We start from the raw sequence: 22512 nt of genomic DNA, 5'->3' as shown, positions 1-22512 counted from the left end.
TCATTACTGTGATTGTTACATTTTTCATGTTTTTAGTACATTAAAATTTCACAGCAGTGTTGTACATATTCCTTATCTCATTTTTTTTTCAATTTGCAGGATTATTTGAAGGAGAAAATAGTTTGACAGAAAGAAACGAACCAATGGTGGAGGATCGGCAGAAAGAGGAAGAAAAGAGGAAGATGGGAAGGAAGATAATCATAGAGGTATAGATTTGACAGAGATACTACAAGAACAAGGAGGGAGGTGGAAATCAAAGAAATACTACCTCCTTTGCCTCTGCCAGGTCATGACACAGAGAGAAAGATGGAGCGGTGCCAGTGCCAAAATACTGCCAGCAGGTAATGAGAGGAGCATAGATGGAGAAATGTCTCTCCTCCTCGTCTTCCATCCTGCCATCCATGTCTGCCAAGGCTGGGTGGTAAAAGCCTTTTTATCTCAAAGTATGTCATTATCACGTGTCACTCTGTTGCTAATGTTCCTCCACTCCCTGCTCCACAGCCAGGTAGGAAGAGGGGGAAAGAGGCACAGAAATGGGTGAAAGGACAAAAGGAAGTGTAAGAGCAGTGTACACCAGGACAGATATTGCAACAGGGAGTGAGAGAAATTGTGCGTGTTTATGTGTGTGGCGGAACAGATGCCCGCTTGAGCGTGTGCATTTTACACCTTGCGCATGACTGGAACTGAATCCATTTAGAGGGGAGAGAGGTCCTCAGTCTGACTGACAGCTCTTTCCAAATAGTTAAGAATCACAAGCAAACAGTCCGTGTGGGAAAGTGAAGTTATAACTCTGCGATGCTGAGGGGGAGATAGAGGAAGCAGAAAACCGAGTGGATTTCACACACGATCACGCAAACATCACTGACTCAGACCCCTCATTCCCTCTTCAGTGAACACTGCACCACATGAGCTTATAGTGATATTATATTGCATGCTCTAGTGGAACATCGAGCATACATGCAGGCACACAGGTATGTCAAGAGGACATCCCTCTATGTTAACAGTTTCTTTTTCTCTTTTTGAGTCCTGTCTGTCCTTTTTTTATTTTCCTAAACTCCGTTGACCTTGAGTCTGAGACCTTCAAAGAAAAAGTTTTACTTTTAGTCCCGCTCAAAACAAGAAATTTAACCGTCTTCACAGGTAGTCTTCCATTCCAGTGCACTTTCCCAAAACAAACGTTCTTCAGTTTAAAAAGACAAGGTTCATGCATCAACGCACAATGAAATTTCACATCAGCAAAACAAGCTTGATGCTCGTAGACTGCGAGGGAAGGATGAATGGGTAAGTAAAATGTAGCATTTCCACATCAACACGCTCCTGTCAAAACAAGGATGCAAAGTAATTCCAAGAGCGTCAGCTAAAGTGTCTGAGATATAGAAGATTCTAAACATAATTCCATCTCCCCTCTTTTTCAATATATTGTTTAGTTTACTGGAAACGTACCCGTTTTTGCTTGTACAAAGAAACTATGTCATCAGCTTTTACTTGCTTTAACTACTTTGGGGGTTTAGTTTCGAATGTATCCTCACAGGCTGTGTTGACATTTTGTAAGAGGGATTTGGAACACAATTCACCAGAATCACATTACAAGTTGCAGTCAACAGAAATGAGGAGAAAGAAATCCATGCCTCTTGATATCCCCACTGATACTTTTTTTCACCCCTTTTGTTTGTGTTACACATAAAATGTTGTACTTATGGTTTTTACATTGTAATAAACCAATAAGGTTACAAAATATATATTTTATTTCAATGGCCTGATCCTGCAGCCTGTACAGCAGAACTAACAAAGCACCAGGCTTAATGTCAAAGATAACTCTGCATTGATTCTAACAGGGAAGGGAACCACACCTTAATCAATACAACCTTCTCTGTATTGGCAAAGCCTCATATGATTCTCTGTCAGTTTTATTTTCAATTGTCATGTTATCGTCTCTGTGCTCTGCAGTGGTATGTGCCCTTTTAGCAATAATATCACATAACGGATCACAAAACTTAATTCTATTTGAGACTCATATGGAAGCTGTTCGTCCTGAAAAATGCGACGGGATACGACCTTGGCAAGAGGTGTGAAATATTCTGAACTATAGCTAATGGAACCAGGTGAACCAAAGACAACAAGGAGTCTCTTTTTTCTCCCACACCAACAGCTGTGCACGATCAAATTCAATTACTGAAGCTGTTGCATTATAAACATTAGCAGAAATTCATTATTGAGAAACAATTGCCTTAATTAGGTAACCAGAGTTATTTTATTTGGGTTGTGTTGTTATCACATTTTAAGATTAAACTCCATATTATCTTAGTTACATCATTTCCATTTCATTCTATACAAAACAAGATAAATGTGACAATGCATTAGTTCAGTAAGGTAAATGGGACTGTTTGTGTCAACACACACTTCTTTGTTCTGGTGCTTAGTTTAAAGCAACACTTTTAAACTCTCCCTTTAAAACGTCTATTACATCAGGAAAAGTACAAGGTGTTGAGCCTTGGTTCTTCAACAGGTACAAAGGAATAAAACACACACAGGTATTACACTGAATATATGGTTTTGAAAGGCCAGATATAGTCCAAATGTGACTATATCTTTATACCACACTGGTGGTCCGCATACACAGATATACCCACACACAGCCTGATTTAAAATAATATCAATAGTACACGGGGAATTATGAAAAGCCATCTTTAAGGCAAAAAATACATATAAAATCAATGAATGAAGTCAATAAATTATGATATTGATATAATGTGCACAAAATTAAAAAAAAAAAATCTACCTTAGTGTTGAACAACTATTGATTAGGTGCAGCCTTTTGGTGTCAGAGGGAAAGATACATGTACCTGAACAACAGTAATGATGAGATGCAGATGAAGGGAAGGAGGTAGGAGTTAGATGATAAGCTATGTCATGTTTGAGTTTTACTTCAGTGTCTTTTCACCCTCCCTGTGAGGCACAGCAGTGGCCACCGTGTAAACAAATAATGTCTTCTTTCCTTACACTGTCGTAAATGTGCTAAATTTTCATAAGTGTTCTTATATGAATATGAGGCACGCTGGTGAAAAAGGCAGCAAATCCTTCCCTGCATGAATAAAACTCTGGAAAAATGGAACAAACTGCCTCGGTGGAATACCATTAGGTTGAAATCAGTGGAAGCTGTGTTCCTCAGGGTACTGTATAATAATACCGTATGTCAGGTTTTGATAAGCAGGAGGCAATAGGCACACTCATTAAAAGTAATTGACAGGTGGGATAACAAGTGCTGGGGAATGTCAGTCTCTCTCTCAGTCACATACACAGTATATACACAAAGGAAAAACTATTTTTTATGTATGTATTTTCTTCTTTTTATTTCTCTTTTTCCTCTGTGTACGTTACATTCAAATTAGAGCAGTACTCTTAAAGTTCTCTAACTCCAAATACTCCTCCCTCCTTGAGCGAAACCTTTCTCTCTAGCTATCATCATTTTTGCTTGGGCCCCAAGAGTACTGAACAATAAGTCTCACGCAGCAAGCGGAAATTCACTTAGTGGGTTCAAATTCAGCAAAGTGAAGGTTGCTGGAGTTTAATTAATTTCCATGGTTATAAAGAAGGAAGCAAAATGGTGTAAAAGTTATAAATGTCACACAGTGCATTCATTAAACATAGAAAGAGGAGCGACAAATTACTGAATTCTGCCAAGCATTCATTTATCAGTTCATTTTATTCCTTGAAGGATCATACGGAGGCTGGAGTCTATCCCAGCATACACTAGGTGAAAAACAAGAAAATTCCCTGTAGAGACTGCCAATCTACTGTAGGGATAACACATAAACACATTCAACATTCAGAAATGAGACAATTTAGAGTTTCAACTTCATGTGAGCTGCATGCCTTTGGAGTATGGTATGACCAGACCTTAGACTACGACCTATGACCTTTCTTGGCCTGATCTGCATTGCTGTGGAAATGGATTAAAAAAAAAAAAAAAATTACTTTATTGATATTAACTGATATTTTTTGGTCACTTGATTGAATACACAATCTCTGACATATTGTCACTTTAAAAAGTTGATATGGTGAACATGCTAGAAATGAGTGGCTATTGGACATCTAGCAGACACAGAGTGACATTAGCATTAACTTGGAGTCGTGTTTCTTGCCACGTGCTGAAACAGTCAAACACTGACTTTCCTTTTAGCTCTGTTTTGTTCTCCACCAGCTCTTGAGGGAGCATCTGGCTCTTTGACTGCTTAATGCTCCACAGTGTTCAATGGCTAACTTTATGTGCCTGCTGTTCTGTGCTGGGCAGGTAGTGTACAGAGCTTTTTTTGCTGACGCCAGCTGCCTGCTGTGTCTAGAAAGTGTGACTAAACCAAAACAGTAGTTAAAGGCTGTAAAACTAAAATGAGCTGAAAGTAGCTGAAAAGCTCTGTAGGGCCAAGATGTAATTCTCTATGGACTTGTCAATACGTGCAGACCTATAAAAGTCCCCCATCCACCAACAGCAGCCACTGTTTCTTTTTGGTAGTTTTGCATCTCTGTAGTAATTTTGCACTTCACTGTTTTATGATTCTTTGTAGTCATTTTCCATCTCTGTGTAGTTTTGTGACTCTTTAATCATTTTCCACCTCTTTTTAGTTCTTTTGTGAGTCTTTGTAGTTGTTGTGTGACTCCTGTAGTCATGTGTGTCATGTTTTTTCATCAGAAAATGTGTTTTTATTGGTTTCCAATATGGCAGTGGGACAGCTTGGATGCCCTGTCTGCTTGCTTTGGGAGGAACCAGCAATTACATGAAACAGTGAACAGTGAAAACTAAAATTGCGTTTCCAGGATCCATCATCCCAAATGGGCCTGAAATTGGTTTAATGTCCTGAACCACCAGGTGGCACCACTGAACACTGATTTTAATGGGTTTAACAGGAGCTTTCCGCTCCTTCTATCACATGTATGCTACCACTCACAAAACCTCTATCCCATAGGGCCTGATCCAAAATAAATTGCTGCACATGTCCTGCGTGGACTGAAGCCCATTTTGGTTTCTGTCTCCTGATAGATAAAAGAAGAACACTCCCTCATCTCCATCCCACCTATGGCTCTGCTTCTTCTTCTCACCTACCCTCTTTTCACTCCACTCCTTTCAGTTTTATGCTGGGTTTGTATTTTGCGAGTACAGAGCACAGTGTTTCTGTCACTGGGGAGTGTCAGCCTGTCTCTTCACTTGATATGCATTAGATTTTCCACACTTTCTGGCAGTTATCTGATTCCAACTCAATACGCTGCCGAGGGAAATTGAGTCCTAAGGCCAGCAGAGAGAGAGAGAAGTTTTTGGCGGCTTTTTAAATTCATTACAGTATTCTGCTGTGGTCTCGATGGAGCTCGCCTGGCAGCACGAGGCCACAGAGGTGTGTATTATAGCAATAGAGAGAGAGAGAGAGTGAGTGGGGAAAGCTTAGCAAACCATGCTGCCACCGCAATACAGGGGCTGTTCTCTTCGCCACACTTTAATACAACCTGCTTACTTGTAGAAACTGTGCAAGGGAGTGGAAATACAATGAAAATATTAATGTCCCACCCTCATATTGTAGGAGGAATTCACAGTCATGACAGGTGGAAACTCCAGTTTTTATTTTTTGTTTTACATGAAAAACTGACATGAGCCACTACGGTTTGAATTGTACATTTCTACAATGTAAAAATCATACTCACTGACTCGTGGTGGAACTTATGATTGATGAGGGTGGGGGGCGGACGACAATCAATCAGCTTATATTCTGATCGGTGCATAACCATTAAAATTGATGAGCACATTCATGCTTCAAAGATGAAAACACTTTTTGATTTTAATGACCCACATGTCCTTCGCTCTCACACTACCATCGGATATCAACTCTGCATTAGCCTCACTAGTAGTGAGGCTTTGAAGGAGTATTCCATCCATTTGCAAAAACTTATAAAGTTGGGGGACTCGTAATGGGTGAAAATAATCATCAAAATCATCATCAGTACAGCAGAGGCAGAGATAAAAGGACTTTATATATTCCTAGTACATGCCAAGCTCCATGACACTAGCTAGAATGTTTAGGCCCCCTTTTGTCTTGTAAATATGAATTGTGACAGCTGACATCTGTTGTATCAATGTATCGATTTTCTGCTGTGGATCAAATTTAGTATAGAGAGTAATGGAATTTCTTTACTATTGGTACTGACTACGAAATTTGTGGTATCATGACATCCTTACTAGAGTTTGCTGATCAACTTCACAAGTAAATATAGTAAAACAAATTAAAGGAACACTTTGACATTTGAGGGCTAGATGTTATCTTATCTTCCGCTAGCTTGGCGCCTTGAAGCAAAATTCTTATACTAGCGCCTCCAAAGCACACTTATTAAGATTTTATATCTAATTTGTTTAATCAATAAACAAAATTGTTACCTTTGGACAGATCCAAAGGTGTAGCTGTTTCCATCTGTTTCCAGTGTATGCTAAGCTAACTGGCTGCTGGTGGTAGCTTCACATTTAGTGCGGTATTGATCCTCTCATCTCTTCTCTTGGCAAGAAAACAAATACATTTTTCAAACTGTCAAACCTTTTTCTTTTTTTTTACTTAAGAGCATTTCACTTCTAGTGTGTGCTGTAGTTGACTGCTTCTGTGTTCAGCTCAGTTTCGATTGCTAAACTTTACTTCCCCAAAAGACCTCATCTGACATGTTAAGTGCCATATTATGTCAGTTTGAGTTAGCTTCACTGTACATGTTTAATATGCTCTGTGTTAACCTGCCAATATTGGCACAAATATGCTGTAGCTCCTTTATTACATGTCCAATTCCCAGTTGTGGTGAAAAATGGTTTCAATCTAGATGTCTTGGTTGTAGCATATCCAAAGGAGCAGCGACTAAAGTAATTTGACAGGTGATAAAAGAGGGCTGTGCTAATCAACTGCTTGTAGAAGACTACTTTATACTCGCTAGCAATATCATTTCCAGTGTTTTTCTGTATGTTTATTTTGCCCCTGTGTAATTTTCATTTTTCAATAAATGTGTACACTCCTCATACAGACAGTTACTGTATGTTGGTACTGGCAGCCATAGCATGAATATCTACAATGAAAACCAAAGGGTCTCAATACAGTTTCATTATCTCACTTATGTAAATCAGTGTCTCTTTTTCTGTTTTCTAAAAAACCTATTTCAGCATCCAGTCACCAGTCAGAGATGAGAAATGGCTTCAATCTGGGTTTCATTACTAAAGCGAACCCCAAGCAGCAGCATGAACATGAACTTCCCAGAGTAACATGACAGGTGATCTAACAGGGCACTGCTTAATCAACACACTGACAAACTACTAGTGGATGACTACTAAGCGCTACACTTTGAAGGTATATCCTCTCCTTGAGCTTTCAATTCTCCAGTGAGCTGACTGTTTCTGTTTGTTCTTGTCTCAAATGGTATTGGTTATCGTTTTTTGTTTTAACTCAAATGTAATTTTCATGTTTTGTATTCCATTCAGTAATGAAGGCAGTATTTTTTTTCCAGCTGTATTATTTCCATACCGTCCCTCTGTCATTGTTCAGCCAGGGTTTCTCTTTCCTGTTTTCTACCTCTTCTGTTATCGTGTTAGCTTTTCCCTCCCTTCCTTCCCCCTCCCTCCTCTTCATTTTCATACTCTCTCTATCTTTGTCATTTTACCCGTTCTCCCCAGTTCTTCTATCTCTCTCTGTCTCTCTTGCCTTTGAAGACCGGTTAGCTGACAGATGTGTGTAGAGAATAGCTTCTGACAATTCGGGCATTCCTCTCATCTGTCATCCTGACCGCCTGGTATCAGTGCTTCAGAGAGGGAGAGACAGAGAAGTCACAGGAGGACCAAAGTGAACGTACCAGGGGAAACAATTACTTTGAAGGAAAGGATTTTGCATTTTGTGTGTAACTGGTTCTCTTGTCATTAGGAATTATCCATTTATTCAGCCATTCTTTGTTTATTTATCTGAGTTGACAGGTGGTCAGAAGTGACTGGCTCCAGAAGGGGCACAAGCTAATACAGTTGATACGTTTATTACTCATTGCAGAATTTTAATAGTATTTATTCCCCTAGGCTCCTTAACATAGACAAATCGTGTTTTTTTTTTGTTTTTTTTAACAATTATGATAGAAAATACATAAACCTTCTCACATGTTACCATATGCACTATAAGGCTTTGACCATACAGTATAACTATTCATGTATAATATCATTATACATATTTAAGAGATTTCATTATTTAAGTGATTAATTTAATGTGCAATGTAACTCTCAGACTAAAGACAGAGCTAAAAAACGGAATAATCTAAACACTACTAATACTAATGTTGTTGTGTGCCTGCTGGATGTGTAAATAGGCAACTGTTCCCTACCATGTTCATCTTGTGGTAGGTAGATTAATTGCAAGTGAGAATCCATTTTGCCAGGCTTCACTACTTGTGGCCAAACCACAGTGGTTCAGACCAATCAGCATCCTATGAGGAAGGAGCTATGGGTAGCTATGAAGCAGCTGTTTCGTACATTTTTATATACAACTATGTACAAACATACAAATTTTCCTTACAAAAACAAAAATCATGCATGCTTACTAGCTTTCAAAGTTCCTCAGACTGCAGCTTGTTGTGTTGTGTTTCCTCTCTGGCTCTTTCTGGCCACCGGACATCCTACTACATCATATGATGACAGATGGTTCATCCAATCACCTGTCAAGTATTATTTTTCAGAGCGCCTGGTCTGTCCCAAACTGTTTCCAATGAAGCCTTCCAAGATGGTTCTGTGTAACAAACCTGGCGCGTCAGGTTAGAAAGGTTAGAAAGGTGAAATGAAGTGGAATTCGTGATTAATAGAGCATGTGGCATGTGGTGCAGTGGTTGGCAGTGTCCTGGGAGAAGAACAGCTAGGGCTTTTGTGTGTGCAGTATGCATGTTTTCATGTGGATTGCTTGGTTGTGGAGACATGCAGGGTAGGTTAATCGGTGACTCTAACGCCCATAGGTGTAAATAATGGCAGCTGGGAAGTCTCCAGCTCCCTGTAAACCTATAAAGGAACATAGGCAGATGTGGCTACAGTTAATGGATGGAAGGATTGTGTGAAATACTACAAATAGGACAAAGATGATTACAAACAACTGGGAAATGTATGTTATGCATTTGCAATGTACGATAAAGGTAGTCTGAAGGTTTCTCTCCAAAATGCAGTGTCCTTAAATTCTTATACTGAATGCAACTCCCTCCCACTCACACACATGCAATGCTATTCTTTTAAAGTATTTTGAAACATCCATTATTCACATTAGTTAGCAGTTTCCTCTTTTGTTCTTCTTCTTCCCCACATTTGACTGGTGCATTGCTGTTTCTTGGTGTTTTACCGCCACCGACTGTTGATTATTGCAATAGTGTTTAACTGACAGCAGGGATGTATATTGTATTGTATCTCCCACAGGCATCTGTGCATGTTAGTAGCTCAAGATACAAACAAAGCGGAGACTTGCTCATCCAAGCATTGCTCAATTACACCACTGGTGCCCAATACCTCCACAAGGTAGCTTTATGTTAATCCATTTTACACAACTCACTTGTTATATTAACAATTAGACTTAAAATAGACATTTTTGCAAGTGTAATGCTTTGTGTGATTTAGGGATAATTGCAGTGCTGTATGTTCTGCATAGTTTGACCTATGTCCATAATAATCAGTCTTCTCCTAGTTGTAATGAGCAAAATAATAATCAAGTGTTAAGTACTCTTCTGCTGGTTGGCAGAATCCTGGTATGACTTACAGGGCCTTTGGGACTTCCTGACCTCATTTTGAAACCTTTGTGCCAGTCGTGCTTCATGTTGTGAGAAGTTAACAGTCCAGGGAGTGAAGGTCCACTGGTTCAGTCAGGCTCTCATTATTCTGTAAAGGGCCAGAGGAACTGACTGGATGAACTGCATCTTCTCTCCGCTGGATAAAAGGGTCAACTATTCTTCCACAGGCCTGTAATCAAAACCCATTTTCTACTCCCACTAAATTAGGCTGCGTTGCTCTGCCAACCAGTTTGATGCTATTTTGCATGCAAGGAGAAGAATCTGGGTGTGTGTATGTGTGTTCAAGCATTCATACATTTCGGTAAGTACAAGTGAGGACTTGTGCTCAGTCCTTTAGTAAGCATGTAGATTTGTTTGTTTCCCTGATTTCCAGAATCCAATCTCGAAGACTCGACTCTCATCCTGCTCTCATCAGCTTTGAATCCTGACATGAATATAGATGCAGCTTTGCTTCACATTACAGAGAATGTCAACCACCATCTCCTCAATCTAAAATTGAAATATTTTCAATTGTTTCCAAATGTGCTCTCCTGCTAGTTTAATCACAGGGTACAAAAGACTAAATTTAAATGGAATCAAATCTACACAGTCTGTTGGCTGACACCGAGTTCATGATAAAGACCTTGCCTCTGCACCGCAAAGAACGGTTTTGCTCAACCCTTCAGCAGCACGCTTTTACCATTTCAACCCCGGACATTAATATTCGTGAAACCAGTTTGAAACTGAAAGTGATCAAAGTAAAGAGACTTTACATTCCACACTGGTTCTCAATATCAGCATCACATCACAGCAAATGTTTACGGTGCAGCGCTTTAGATAAAAAAGTTACTTTTAATTAAAAACAAGTGAAATGACCAAACAAAGATAAGGTCCTTTTAGCAGTGTGATTACATCGATTGCTCAGGGTCCCCCCCCCCCCCAAGGAATCCGGCTAGTGGCTGGTCATTACCAGACTAATTTCAACCTGGTGTTTGAATTCCTCTGCTTGTGCGGTGATCTCCACCTGATTGTGACTAATTCGGCCATTTGTCTCTACTTGTCCCAACCTGTTTTCTTCTTGTTTTTCCTCAGCATTGTGATATGTTACTTTGATTAATTACCAAAGCAAATGTATGATGTGATTGATTAAGCGCTGTCACCTGTGGAGCTGATCCTGTCACATCTCTGTTGTGATCAATTTAGCGATTAAAGGGGTACTTCAGTCATTTAGCATTGCACGCTCGTAAAATTACAGGAACACAAACTAGACAAATTTTTTTTAAAAAAGAAGAAAAAAGGTCAAAATCAAAGCAGAAGAGGTTGACATAACCTCACTTTTAGTCCCTAGGATAGGTAAAGGTGGATCCCTCGTTTCCCATAATGCCATTCTTCCTTCCTTTTATTGCCTTTTTTTAAGGCTTACTGTAAAATTTAAAGCCTCAAGCCCGGGCAAAGATAGCCATGATGACACAGACTTAAGACAATCTTCCTCCACAGCAACAGAAGATGTTGTAAGTCTGTTTTCATTGGCTGAATAGTACACTTTGTTTCATGTAAAGTGAACTCCATGTGTAAAATTGGTGGATTGTCCCTTTCAATGGCAGTGTAGCCTCACTCATCAAATGTGTGGTCTTGCCTGTGTTATATAGCACCTCTGCTCTTTTTTCTCTGAAGGCTCATATTGTACTTTATAAAAGTTTAATAATTTATTCTCACATCATAGCAGATGTGGTCTGTATTTCAGCCAAGCGGCTTTCCTCTTCTATAATATGCTGCAGGGATGCTGTAACTGGTTAATTATGTGAGAAAATACACTTTCTTCTCAGATTTTAAGTGTGATTAAGGTTTTAAGGGACAAGAATTTAAGTTCTTTGAAAGACTTTCAACAATGTAAAAAGTGTGATTTTGTATTTGCTCTCTCTATTCAGACTGTTACTTTTAATGGCAGTGCCCTTTTTCATGGCATTAAATCATATTCAATGAATTAAGATTATTTGTCCTTAATAACAGTATTATGTTGTTATTTCCTAATTAAAGTGCAAAAAAATTGCATAGTCCCTCACAGGGAGAGAGAGAAGCCTGATTACTTTATTTAGTCTGTTTATTCATTAATAAGCAATATTGAATTTATTTTCATTAGCACCAGCTAATTAGAACACCCTGCTGTGTGTGTGCTGGTGCCTCTTTGTTTGTGTGTATGTGTGTGTGTGTGTGTGCCCGCGCAAACAGGTGTTTGTGCCCAGTATATGTGTATGAGAACAAGTAAACGTGTTAGTTCATGTGCACGCACATTTGTCTTTTTTGGAGTCTTTTTTGTTTGCGTGTGTTATCGAACACATACATACTCGTGGCTTTGACCAAACATATTCAGGCATATTCTTTTATGTGTATATGGTTATCTCACATCCTGTAATTTGCAGTAAACAGTGTCCTTGGAGATACTGAGCAAATATTGAATACATTATTCATTCCAATCATCATTAAAGTCTCGCTGATGGTGAACAATGGGAATTCACACAGGAGTATAGAACGTCTGTGTGATGGTGCTCTCAGGCCCTGTAAATGTAAATGAATTAAAAAAATGTACTGAACTGAATGTGCCGATACAAAAACAGTTACATCAAGCAGTAATTAGTCCAAACAGCTGTGAGCACATCAACAGACAAATTGAATCCTCACTACTGTTAAGTCATTACTTATTAATAATGGGATTTCTGACATGTGAGGTGACATGTAGATAAATAAAGTTGGCCTGTGTTAATGGTTAACTTTTTCATCACCAGAGCACTCCTTTCAGCTTTGCACTATTTCCCCACAGTGTTTACAGCACATTTGAATTGACGGGTCCTTGCTAGCATGAGTGACATTGACTCTGACAGGAGGGTGTACTGCAGCTTTGAAATATGAGTCAGTTGTGTAACTTATGAGAGATGCAAAGAAGATGTCGTAAGTTCACCTTGTCTTATCTTACCTTACTTAAATTACTTTGTGAGAAATGGTCAACAAAGTAAACTTCATCTGCGTGCCTGCAGTGGAAGATCACTGTTTTTTTTTTTTACTCTTTGAAATCTTACTTTTTAATCCAGGAACAACTTTTTTTTGCCACCTGAGCAGCTGTGTTACAAAAAGAAAAACATCCACCCAACTTTCTTACAAACTTTCTTTTTTACCACCTGTTTTTGGTGCTTCTTTCTCACCCTCTTCTTCCTGACTCAGGAGTTTTAGCACTGGGCCCATACGGAGTTAGTAATAGCAACAGACTATATTATTTAGAATGGGCTCCAGTCAAGCACTTTGTAGAGCTGAGTGGTCCAGGAGGTATACCTCACACATTAGCCCATCGTCCCCCTGCCATTTGTTACTGCTGACAGGGCCCTATGTCAATGTATTATGGCTAATACACCTGAGCTGTGCTCTCATTTGAATAGCAGCTGCTAAAAAGGTTTTCAGTCTATTAAGCTCATTGAGGATTAAAGTGTCTCTGCTTAAATGGTGTTCAGCACCTGTGGCTGTAGTTTGTGTACCCAGCATTCACTCCAATAAAGCACATGACGTAAAAACAAAAAATGCCTCAGGACTTAAGGTTGCTTTCTATATGTAGCTTGTATCTACATATAGACTACTATATGTTTGTATGGAGATTAGGTGATGATGTCTGAGGCCATTGCCCAACACAGTCATTGTGTGCACTTGGTACAGGCAAAAATTCTCCGTTATAGGCTTCATGCATTGAAGTGGATTTCTTTTGAGGATTTTAAGAGTACTTGTTAGTAGTGAAGTCATTCATGCACAAAAGGGACCTAAAACACAAAAGGAATCTTCATGTCCTGTCATAACTGATGGCAGTTTGGCCTTATAAAGTGATACTGTTAGCAGTGAAGGGAGCTTTTGCTCTGAGTGTACTTCACCTTGTGTTTTGAGTGGTTCTCCAAATCCTTCTACCAATAGTACCACATCTGAATACCCCCAATACCAGTCATGAAATCTACTGGGTATCTTATAGCTATTACTTCTGGTATTTTATTTGTCTTTGATTTATGAGAGAATACAAATACCATTTCAATGCCGTTCCTATCAGTTTCTGTTGTACTTTGTGTTTAGTGCTAATTAGCTAATGATAGCACACTAGATAGTGAATATCGACACCCTCTTAAAATAATGGCCTAAGTCATTTTTTCAGGTTTTTCAGGAAACACAAAAAACTCAACAAAAGAGTCACACTTTTGACATAGGCCATTATACAACAGGGGTAGAATTGCATGTTCCCCTCAACTGAGGATTCAGGCGATTTTACCAGAGGTGGCCAGCATCATGAGGGGGTGATTTAGGCAAAAAAAACATTTTTGTCAAAAAATGACTTAGGCCATTATTTTAGGAAGGTGACGATATGGTAAACATTATACCTACTATACATCAGCATGTCAGCATTGTCATCGTGAGCATGTTAGCATGCCGATGTTAGCAGTTAGCTCAAAACACCACAGAGCCTGTGCTCTTAAGGCTACACTGAAATTACACGCACAACTTGAAAAGTAAGTTAAGTAAGTAAGTAAGTTTCACAAGTTCAAAAATCTTTGTGCAAAGTAATGAAAATATTAATTACAAATTGATGTAAAATACAGGCCCGAAACATAACATGCATTCTAAATACTGAAGCAGTAAAACCCATTGTAGTCACTGCAGTAATAGAAAATATACATTCTCCCTCTGTTATACAGTTTTGCTCCCAATTGTTTTAGGAATTAAACTGGATTCAAATATGCAACACTGCATTGCTTTTCAATCAGTGTATTTATTCTAATCTAAGACAGCATGCATCTGTGCCTCAATTAAAATGTTCATTTTCCACAGCCAAGTAAATGGGAATATACCACTGGGGGAAACCACTGATTACATAAGTGAATACAACACAGCATGAATTACTCTGGTAGAGCTGGTAACTCTATTGTAAAATCTACAGTGATGATGTGTGACCGGTCACTTTGTTTGTGTTCCTGAAGGGAGGTGAATTGCTAGTGTGTTTATCCCCAAGGGAGGCTATGCTACGATTCCCAGGAGACAGACAAAGAGAGAGAGAGAGAGACGAAGAGAAGCAGACAGTGAAAATCTGCCAGAGGTGGTGGCAAACAGATAATGAAAGTCAAGAGAGAGAGAGAACAAGAGAACAAGAAAGAGAGACTATAACAATGACGAAAACAAGAAGAAGAAAAGAATAACAGAAAACACATTCATACTGAATAATCCTCCAGTGATCTGCCTCTTTTTCCTTGTAACTAGGACAGATTAAATACATCTATGAAGGATAATGGCTTTTACCTGGATTCACTGTTCATCAGCGCTGAATGGCCCTAATCTTCACTGTATGTACTGTAAAGCCTCCAGAGAAAATGAGATTCAGACGATCTGACAGAGAGAAAGAGAATCACTGAGTGAAGTGGAACACAAGAGAATATGTGACAGGCAGAGTTAGGCGATGATACAAGAGTCATTCCCACAGGAAATTCCTAGCTCTATTTCACTGCTGATGCCTTGTCATTCCAAAACCACCGTCTGCTACCTACTAAACACTGAACACTGCAAGTCTGAGGGAACTGCCATGATTATATAGCATTTGAATATGATGTTATTATAGTGAGTGCTTTATCTGCTCTTTAACCGCATACTTGTCTACTGCCCCTTACAGATGAATATACACATGTTGTACCTTAAGCATTAAAAAAATGAGGCGAGAAAGCAAGTGAAAATGCTCTTCAGCTGTCTCAGAAGTTATATGCGTTAAGCTTAGACTTGTGCTTGTGCTATCAGTGAACACTGTGCCATCAGAAGTAGCACAGGGTCAGGTGGGCGGGTGAGCCTGCAAACTCACTTTACGGTGTTTTCATCGATAAGGTCCTCCACAATCAGGGATGAGCTGTATCATGAACCCATCTGAACTCAATTTATTCATCCTTTGAAGCTATCTTATAAATGTTTGTGATATACAGCCGTATGTGATATGGTTATAGGGTTTTGAAGGCTAATTTTCTAGACTTATTCATATAGCTTGACCACATTTCAGATCAGAAACAAAAGGATTTAGTTTTTCCACAGTTTTATTGGCAAGGTGAGGAAAGCTTTGAAATCTGTACTGTCATCTGTATATGAATAAACATCTGTGGAAAATGTAATAATAAAATGAACAAATCCTATTAAAAACTATTTATTATACATATTTTTAGGAGGGGAACCTCTATTAAATCAGAGTGAGTGCTGAAATAGCATCTCAGGATATATTATGAATGAAAACATTAGTTTTGTCAGATTCTTTAGTGTATTTACTCTATTTGAAAGAAAAATGTTGAAAGTAATCTTTTTATGTGTTTTGTGTGTGTGTGTGTGTGTGTGTGTGTGTGTGTGTGTGTGTCTGAAAATCATCAGCTACTATGAAGCATTCACAAGCTTACTAGTTGGTCATTTACATAGAGAACCTTTTCTCATAAAAGCTACAATTGCATGTGTACAGGTGGCTGATGTAAAGTACTGGCACCTTTTTATTCCAATCCAGTCACTGGTTATAGCAAATGGAGCTGTGGTATTACAGTGCAGGGTGCAAGTGAAGGAATGAGATTAATCTAACAAGTCAATTGTCAAATGAAATTCTATCACTTGGTTCCAGCCAGCACCCATGGCCTCCAGTGAATCCTATCTTTCTCTTTCTCTATCTCTTCTTGTTTCCCCCTTCTGTAAGGGTTGAACAGCAGGACTGGAGGAATGAACAACTGGCAGGGAACTAAAACTCCCCGAGGACCCGATATGTCAGCCAGATAGAACCAAGATGGAGTAAGCCTTTGTTCTTCACAACAGGCTCCACTTCATCACATACCAAAGCTCTGATTGCCCTCCGGGCCATTAGACAGTGGAAAACAGGGCAGGTAGGACAAAGAGGAAGCCCTCACCTTGAATGAATTCACCCTACGTATTGAGTTAACAAGGATTTGATCCAGCTTGGTGCCTTTACATTTGAAAAACACTGGATCTACCAGGTCAGTCCTTTGTAGATAAGGAGCTTCATCCACTTACACCTTTTACTCATGAAAGAAAATCCTCTATGGATAAGAAACATATTTACCATATAAAATGTATCATGCCAAAGAAATGTGTCATTTTATCAAATAACAAGAAAACTGCAGTAACTGCACTCTGGCTAGTTAGCTAGCTGGTCAGATAACCTGAGCCAAAGCTAATTTGCTGTTCCTGTTTTCCTGTCATTTTCCTGTTTCCTGTCATTAAAAAATCTCTTACGATGCACCATCACATTAGTAACTGAGTTAGTTATATCACATACAGCAAATAAAGTGAGAGTTAAATAAATTAATGGAGAAACAATGTAACACCAGATTAACTATTGAAAGATAAGTAGCCTAGCTTAGTACAGAGTAGCACTAACTGCTGTCTTTGAGGTCTTTGACTCATACTTGAATATATTAAATCAAAAATTAATTCCTTAATATACCTGAAAAGGCATAAAATGAAGATTTTATAATTTATAAATAAGTTACAGAGTCGGGGTAAAAACCCTCAAACCCTTTTTTCTCAACAATGTTACTGTACTTACTGCTCTTTGCCTTTGTAATGCCTTGTAAGCCTGTGGATCATCTATTACAGGAGATATACTGTACATTAGAAGTGTGGTGCCCTTTAATAAATTAAGCATAAAAATATAGCTGTATGAAACAATCACTTGAATAATAGTCCCATACTGGTTTTACACATCGCAATGCTGGAGTAACCACAATCATCATAGTAATGAATGCCCTTGTCGGTGTTATCACAATGTGAAACAGTTTATCTGGGGTATTTGTCTGGGTAAACTTGGTGTCTTGTAACAAGTATGAGAGGTGTTATACTAAGTGATCCACAAAATGTGGAGCAGCAGTATCTTATGATATCATCATACCTCCACTGCTTGTTGTTTAAAGATCATTTGTTTCAGCCTCATTGTGTGTTCGAAAAAGCAAACAATTACCTGAAGAATGAGTTCCAAATGAACGTATTTCTTTCTGGCACCTAACCTGGTGCCCTTGTCCTTAAACTATCTGATACAAGTTGAAACAAATGCTAAGATGACAAGATGACAGATATAGGGTGAAAGATAAACAATGGAGTCGTTCCCACTGGAGGGTCTCTTACACATGTCGATGCTGACCTTCTCAAAATAATCTGATGTGATAATAAATCCACAGGAAGAAACATACATGAAACGACGCAGCCTCAGGGAACATTTCACGATTTTAATGTGGAAAAAACAAAACTGAGATGCAATTGATTGATGTTTGCTGTGCAGCTACAAACAGAGAAGGCATGGATTAAAGTCTTTCATTGAATCCCTTTGTTGTTGACATTCAGCAAATTAAATTGCCATGTAACAGATCAGAATTATTCTTTTGAAGTGACAAAAAAAGATATTTCATGATCAGAGGGAGATTAATTGACTGCTGCCATCTTGGGGAGCCTCTGCGATATTAATTTGTGCGGTAGTGCTCCATTAAATTCTCAGTTTTATGCCGTCCATCATTGTGTAAAGTGTTTTGCCCACATCCCTGAGAATAATACTCCATCAATGGCATTTTCTAATCTCACCTTTGTTGTGTAATATGCAAAGCTATTGTTCGAGGGATGAAAGCTCGATCACTCAATAAATTTGTAGACCTATTGAACTCTGTCAGACAACTTGATTAACGTGATTAATAAGGCTTTTGTTTACTCTGATAAACAGCAATGACTCACTGCCAAAGCCTGTAACTATAATACATTAAATTTGGGGAACAGGGGTGGCTCTGTAAAAGTGCATGGATAGCTCTTGGTTTTAACACCACCAGGGTCAAGGTGAATGGTAATGTTGAACTTGCTATCAAAATGGTGATGTAACCATGTAACCATGTTAGCTAGTGTTAACTAGCAAACTAACCCTGGATTCTGTTTGTGTCTGTAGGCTAGCAGTCAGGCTAGAATGGTGGATATATCAAAGTATGAGTTGAATTTCTGTTGAGAAATCCCATGAAAATGTCACTATGAATAACTTTTTTTTATACCTTAATATACTCTGACATTTTTATCCCTTTCTATACTAGGACTTTTTTTATGCCTTTCTATGGCCTGTTCTATGGTGTTTTCATGCATTATTATACTATGACATTTATTGACATTTTTATGCCTTGAGATATTATGACATTTTATGCCTTACTATACAATGACGTTTTTATGCCTCTACTATACTACGACATTTTTATGACATTTTTATGCCTTAATATACTATGACGTTTAAATGACGTTTTTATGCCTCTACTATACTACGACATTTTTATGACATTTTTATGCCTTAATATACTATGACGTTTAAATGACATTTTTAGCCTCACTATACTATGACATTTTTATGCCCTAACATACTGTGACATTTTAACGACATTTTATGCCTTATTATAGTATGACGTATTTTGACGTTTTCATACCTTACTTTACCATTACGCTTTTTGACGTTTTTATGCCTTACTGTACTATGACGTTTCATGCCTTATTATACTATGATGTTTTTTGAGGTTTTTATGCTTCACTATACTATGGCGATGTTTGACGTTTGTATGCCTTATTATATTATAATGTTTTTATGACATTTTTATTCCTTACTATACTATGATGTTTTTATGCCATAATATATAATGGCTCTTCTATGCTTTACTATAGTATGACTTTTTATTCCTTACCATACAAAGATTTTTTATGCCTTACTTGCTTGACTCCACCTGCAGGTGGATCACCAACATCCTGTGGGACCAGATGCAGCACATGCAGCTGGGGAAACTCTGACTCCCGGAACCATCAGCACCGGATCCCCCCATGGCTGTGTCCTTTCTCCTCTGCTTTTCTCCCTTTACACCAACACCTGCACCTCCAATTATCAGTCATTAAAGTTCCTAAAGTTTGCGGACGACACCATCCTCATTGGAGACTTATCTCTGATGGGGAGCTGAACATCAGCTTCCTAATGAAGGAAGCGCAGAAGAGGTTGTACTTCCTGCTGCAGTTGAAGAAGTTCAACTTGCAAAGGACAATGATGGTGAACTTCTACACTGCCATCATCGAATCCATCCTCACCTCCTCCATCACCACCTGATACGCTGCTGCCACTGCCAAGGAAAAGAGCAGACTGCAGTTTATCATTCACTCTGCTATGACGTGTTTTGACATTTTTATGCCTAACTATACTAAGATGTTTTTTGACATTTTTATGTCCAACTATACTATGACATATTTTGACATTTTTATGACTTACTATACTTTTGACATTTTTTGATGTTTGTAGACCTAACCATACTATGATGTTTTTTTGGTCATTTTATACCTTAGTATACTACGATGTTTTTTGAAATTTGTATGCCTTACAATATATGACCTCTTTTGATGTTTGTATGCATTACTATACTATGTCATTTTTTGAGGTTTTTATGCTTTATTATACTTTGATATTTTTTTGCTAATTCATGCCCTACTATACTTTGACCTTTTCGACATTTGTCTATAATGTTTATATGCCTTACTATAGCATGTTTTTTGACATTTTTATGCCTTATTATATATGTTTTTTGATGTTTTTATGCCTTACTATATTATGATGTTATTATGCATTGTTATAGCATGTCGTTTTTTGACATTTTTATGCATTACTATACAAGGACATTTTTTTCACACCCCACTGAACTATTGCACATTCCCCCAGTGATTTTGCAGTGTACATATTTTTCTTGTTTATGTTTATAGTTTCCTATGTTCTCTTTTATATCATTTTTCTTCATATTTTATTGTAAATATTTTATGTTGTTGTTAAAATTTTCTTTGTATATCTAAGATGTCTGTTCTGCAGAACTTGCTTGTTTCATCTTTGTTTATATTTCTTTTCTTCTTGCAATGTCTATTTATATGCACCAAAGAAACACAGCAAGTTCCTTGTATGTTGAAAACTTATTTTGCAGTAAACCACATTCTGATTCTGAATCTGATTCTATGACTTTTTAATGCCTTACTATACTATGACATTTATAAGCCTTAATATACTATGATGTTTTTTTACGTTTTTATGCCTTACTGTACTATGACGTTTTTGTCGTTTTTATACCTTACTATACTATGTTGTTTTATGCCTTACCATACTATGATGTTTTAATGACATTTTAATGTTTTTTTTTAGATAGATAGATAGATAGATAGATAGATAGATAGATAGATAGATAGATAGATAGATAGATAGATAGATAGATAGATAGATACTTTATTTATCCCCTAAAGGAAATTCATGTGTCCATTAGCTCATTGTTGATAATAATAAAAATAATAATAATAATAAATGAACAATAATAATTAGATTAGTCCACTTCCTTTGGCTGAGGTGTTGGATAGCCTGATGACAGTGGGAACAAAGGATCTCCTGAATCTCTCTGTTCTGCAGCGCAGTGAGATGAGACGTTTGCTTCTGTAGATGCTTCTCTGTCTTGCCAGAATGTTGTGGAGAGGGTGGTTGGTATTGTCCAAATTGCCTCCATCTTAAATTGCATGTGTCTTTCCACAACAGTCTTGAGTGAGTCCAGACTCCTGCCAAGCACACACCCAGCCTTTTTTACCAGCTTGTCCAGTCTCTTTGTGTTCATGTCGAACATGCTGCTGCCCCAGCAGACTGCAGCATACAAAACTACACTGGCGACCACTGACTGATAAAACATGTGCAGCATTTCACTGCAGACAATAGGTGTGTCATCCGAGTATTTGTGGTTGTGGCAGGACTCAGAGTTGTATTTAAAGTCTGCCATGTACAGGGTGAACAGGAACGGAGCCAGAACAGTCCCCTGTGGAACCGCAGTGATGCTCATCACTGTCCCTGGGACACAGTTACCCATCCTGATTTACTGTGGTTGTCTTGTCAGGTAATTCACAATCCAGGATATGAAGCAGGGATCCACCGCCATCCCTTCCAGCTTGTCTTTAAGGGATACGTTTTTTGGCTTTTTTATACCTTACTATACTATCTAGTTTGATGCCTGACCATGCTATGACGTTTGTATTACCTTTTATACCTTAATATGCTATGTTGTATTTATGACGTTTTTTGCCATACTATACTATGACGTTTTTTGGTATTTTTCTGCCATACTATTTTTTGCCGATTCTTGGCATTTTATGCCTTACTATACTATCTTGTTTGATGCCTGACCATACTATGACGTTTTTATGACCTTTTATGACTTAATATGCTATGTTGTATTTTTGACGTTTTTTGGTATTTTCTGTCATAAAATATTTTGCTGTTTCTTGGCATTTTATGCATAATGATATTATTTCATCTCATGCCTAGCCAAAATATGACGTTTTTATGACCTTTTATGACTTAATATGCTATGTTGTATTTTTGACGTTTTTTGGTATTTTCTGTCAAAAAAATATTTTGCTGTTTCTTGGCATTTTATGCCTTACTATACTATCTAGTTTAATGCCTGACCATACTATGACGTTTGTATGACCTTTTATGCCTTAATATGCTATGTTGTATTTTTGACGTTTTTTGCCATACTATACTATGACGTTTTTTGGTATTTTTCTGCCATACTATTTTTTGCCGATTCTTGGCGTTTTATGCCTTACTATACTATCTTGTTTGATGCCTGACCATACTATGACCTTTTTATGACCTTTTATGCC

General features: G+C 38.1%; 1 long non-coding RNA gene across 1 annotated transcript; it reads left to right on the top strand.

Moving 5' to 3' along the window:
• The first annotated feature begins 6069 nt into the window (after positions 1 to 6069).
• Positions 6070 to 20817, top strand: LOC130163210 (uncharacterized). The gene is made up of 3 exons (XR_008826417.1): positions 6070 to 7358; positions 16514 to 16697; positions 19575 to 20817. It is a non-coding gene; the product is annotated as an uncharacterized LOC130163210 (long non-coding RNA).
• Positions 20818 to 22512: the final 1695 nt, after the last annotated feature.

This window comes from Seriola aureovittata, chromosome 22 (genome assembly GCF_021018895.1).
Source record: "Seriola aureovittata isolate HTS-2021-v1 ecotype China chromosome 22, ASM2101889v1, whole genome shotgun sequence".
Classification (NCBI taxonomy): domain Eukaryota; kingdom Metazoa; phylum Chordata; class Actinopteri; order Carangiformes; family Carangidae; genus Seriola; species Seriola aureovittata.
This window is presented reverse-complemented; position numbering and strand designations above follow the sequence as displayed.